The 4405-nt window shown below is 34.4% G+C and overlaps 1 pseudogene; it reads right to left on the bottom strand.

Moving 5' to 3' along the window:
- Positions 1-672: 672 nt before the first annotated feature.
- Positions 673-2597, bottom strand: LOC113507277 (annotated as a pseudogene).
- Between the last annotated feature and the right edge of the window lie 1808 nt (positions 2598-4405).

The raw sequence follows: 4405 nt of genomic DNA, 5'->3' as shown, positions 1-4405 counted from the left end.
AACACTTTGTGATTAAGTCTTGTATTCCTTTGCGGTTTTCGATCCTAACCTGCTTACCTTGGCTCCGTCCAACCCCTAGACGTGTTCTATACCGTCTAGGTGCGAAATAAATTATTTTATAGTCCTTTTATAGCTATTTTATAAGTATTTTTTAAGAAAATTTCACTATTTTATAAGTTTCTCGCTAATTAGTTTGTCTAATTAGCACTTCAAATTTGCATACTTGTCGGGGCTGGTGTCCACTACACGTTGTGTACTTGGATTTTATCAGTTTCGACATTTAAATTGTACTTCAGCTCAAATAACTGATATTTTTGTACCAAAAAAACAGTTTTTCTTCGATAAATTAAAAAATTTACACTAAACTTACCTTACATATATACACCGTTGGATAGGTCTCGCCGAGCCGCATCCAACGACACCACTCACGGTCGGCTACCTCCCATAGATCTTGAGATTTTTTTAGTTTTGTCTAATTTTTAATCCGAACCGAGGTTACCTGTAGGGTACTGTTATGAGGATTCCCGAATTTCGGTTTTAAAAAACAAAGAAATAAAACTTAGATGAATATTGAAGGACACTTTAATTACTTTAGGACTCGGTAAATAGGGCAAGTGTCACGCGCGGATGATGGAATCGAACTGTCGCAAAGAGAGCGTCTTATTATTATGAACTATCAAAAGTGCTGACAAGGGATATAGAAAGAGCCGTTGGGCACTATCATATACATTACATATATATAACAGCCCCCAGGGTTTTGACTAAACTTATCCTTAAAAGGTTAAGTTTATGCAAGGGATTTACGGATTTTAGGTGCGGAAATGTCGGAAGAACTAGCAGCAACTTCTGTAAGCTCTTCAGCTTTTTCCGTATTACATTTGAAAGCTTGTCTATTTAAGAGACGATGACAAATGCCCGATTTTATAAACTTACAAAATAGTACAAAATATATATTACAATAATAACAGATATAATTATTGTTACATAGGAATAATATTCACCATATAAAACAATATGTGGTTTTTCAATTAATTTGTCAAGGTTATTGACAATGCGGCTGGTTTCCAAATTTCGTCGTGACGTTATAGAATCAAGGTTAATATTAGTAAGATTTAAAACGGGAATTTGAGGCTTAAGTTTCGATAATGTTTCCGAATTACAACAAGAGTCATTTACTAGATTAAAGTTAATTTTAATTGTTTGGACTTTAATTGTTTTGTAATATTTGGGTATTAACCTTGAGTCTTTATAAAAGGCTATACAATACGGAGGTAAGTTTATCATGCCTGTGCCTGATATGATAACTTCAGTATTGGAAGCTTTACAGTCTATGGACAATTTGGAAGGGTTTGTAATAACATATAACCATGTATTGTTAGACAACGTTTGCCAAATATCTAGTTGGCCTTGAATGAATTGGGTCTTACAATTACTAGGCACAGATTTTAATGCTTTTGAGATTATATCCGATTCGCAGATCGGATCCTGGCACACGAGTAAGTATCTAGGTTGTCACATATATAGTACTGGTTATTTATTGTCTTACAGCTACTTAGATTATCTAATTTACTATAATATGATCTATCTCTGTTAATAGCTAGATATTTAGTAGAGGGAATGATCATAGTATAAGTATCATGGGTTACAGAAACTGGATAAGGTATGTTATGATATAAATCATAGCTCCTGGAATTTACTAAAGGTATTTTTAAGGCAAATACAACTTTGTTATTATTATAATAACTCGCAATTTCTGAAACATTCATTAAAGTGTGTATATTTTCTAAAGTTAAACTTAAAGGAAATTGATGATTATCAGCTAAAAACCTATAATTATTAACAAGCTCTGTAAATAGCTGTTTTGGACTTATAATAGAAGGATACAAAATATTTAATTTACTAAACATAATAGCGTTTACAGTGTCTTCTAGTTTAAAAGATAAAGTTAGGAGACTACTTTCTAATAAATTTAACATTCCATTGAATTTAGTTTTTAATATTAATTTATCAGCTAACAAGGTCAAGTTCTTTTGGAATAAAGCTATGTCATCAATAGCATCATTTAATCTCTGCTCGTTGACACTAATTTTATTTACTGAGTCTTCTATTGAAGAGAGTGTTGAAGTAGTTACTAATATATTTTGTTTGACTAATTCGGATAATTTAGATTGATCTTTCTCTATTAATTGAATAGCGTTACTATAATTTATTGCGTCGTCTTCGTTCATAGTACCAAATAGATTTTTGAATAGGGTGCCAATACCCCCAAACCAGGCTGAACGTTTAGACCTTGATTCAATTAAGTGAGAAATAGAATCGTAATCTCGAATAATGTCGTTGTATCTTATTGATAACGGCTGGTGCAAATTAAGACACTCGATATCGGTATACAGAGCAGTCTGCTTACATAGGAACTTAGAAGTGCCTATCACACCGTTAAGATTCTTAATATGCGGTTGAATAAATGAAATATCTATTGGAATTAGTACGCTAAGGAAACCGTCTATCATTTTTAATGACCCAATGGGGTCAAAATATATGCCGGAAGCATTCGTGGAACTTGTGATGAACATTGCTTTTGCGGAAGACAGAGAACTGTAAAGGAATAATTAAGAGTTAAACTAAGACTAACTAAACTTAAATATTACGTTAAGTTAAAACAAGCTTAAAGTGATTATGACACGGTGTCACGGCGATGAGCTAATTTTATTTCATCAAAATGATGGGACACGTGTCGTCTATTTATTAATAGCGTTACACTATTTCTACCATTAACCTTAATAATTTTATAAGGGCCTTTCCAGACCGGAGATAGAGCCTTACGCATACGGAGGTGATTTTTAAGGTACACATAGTCACCAGCATGGTAACTTACAGGTCTTGTGCGGGCATCGTAATAGGCTTTGGAAGACTCTTTCGACTTCTTTATAAATTCGACGGCTTTATCACGCGTGCATTTAAGGCGATGTTGAAGCATCTTAATATAGTCCGGATACGAGGCATTCGTGTTAGGTTCATATATGGAATTAGGAAGGATTGGTTTATGACCGAAAATCAACTCGTAGGGAGTGAAATTTGTTGTTGAATGTATAGATGTATTATAGGCGAGCATAGCAGTATATACATATTTTGGCCAATTGTCTTGGTTTTCAGATATGTAAGATTTAAGGTACTCTTTTAAGGTGGAATGGCTTCTTTCCAGAGCGCCTTGTGTCTGTGGATGGTATGGAGATGACCACAGCTGTTTAATCTTTAGAAATTTGCAGGTTTCTTTAAATAGCTCTGCTGTAAAATTTGTGCCTTGATCAGTAAGGATAGTTTTTGGTATGCCAAACAAAGAAATAAAGTGAATCAGGCAGTCGCTGGTTTCTTCGGCGGTAGTACTTCGAATTGGATATGCTATTGAATATTTAGTTAGGTCGTCCTGAAGTGTTAGAATATATTTAATTTTGGCTGTGCCGGATTCAGGAAGAGGACCAACTATATCAAGAGACATTCTTTCAAAGGGGGCAGTGGAGGTGCTAGTTATCTGCATGGGTGCACGGTTAATTTTCCTAAGAGCTTTGTTGGTCTGACAAGAATTACACTTTTTTACATAATCTTCTATTTCCGTCCTCATATTCTTCCAAAAATACTGCTCTCGAATTTTATTAAACATTCTATTTGCACCAAGGTGCCCAGCGACAGGAATATCATGATTCTCACGGAGAATTTTCTGAACTTCAGAAGGACTAGGATAATATATTTTATTGCGATACACCTGAATTTGAATTGATGTATTGTGAAAGAGGTGAGCTAGCATATTATAAATTTTAATATATGTATGTTTATCAAATGGATTTTTGAAGTCAGTAATACTTATTTTATGAATAGCCTCGTTAAGAGACATTAGGTGATTACGTAGATTCTTTAAGGATTCGAAGATATCACTATAGGTACAATTGTCAAAGTGGTGTACTTTAATAAATAGGAAATAGTAGGTTTTATCAGCGACCAATAATGGTTTATAGGAATGTAGGGTTCTCTCTGAATTCATAAACGACTCGGAATCTGGCGAATTTGATAAGATTTCTTGGACGTAGGGAATAGATTCGTCTAGATCAAGCGATGTAGGTATTACTAAGACGTTATTCTGAGTTTTTAGTAGGCTATCGTTGAACTCGGAAATCACTGTGTCATACGTTACAGTCCGAGGAACTTTCAGGAATTTTGAGTAAGTATCAGGTGAATTTAAAGGCAGAGACTGCGTTCCGGGAACTTGGTTAGCGGAAGGCTGTAATTCATTTTCCCTTTCTATGTTTGGATTTTCGTTTAAAACTTCTGGAGAGGGACTCAGGATTTCGTCAGGAATTAGAGGATCTGGTAAATTCATAGGACTTGGAATATTTAAAGGACTGAAGTCACC

This window comes from Trichoplusia ni, unplaced genomic scaffold (assembly GCF_003590095.1).
Source record: "Trichoplusia ni isolate ovarian cell line Hi5 unplaced genomic scaffold, tn1 tig00001364, whole genome shotgun sequence".
In the NCBI taxonomy this organism is placed as follows: Eukaryota; Metazoa; Arthropoda; class Insecta; order Lepidoptera; family Noctuidae; genus Trichoplusia; species Trichoplusia ni.
Note: the sequence above shows the minus strand (reverse complement) of the source record. Positions and strands in the feature narration are given on the sequence as shown.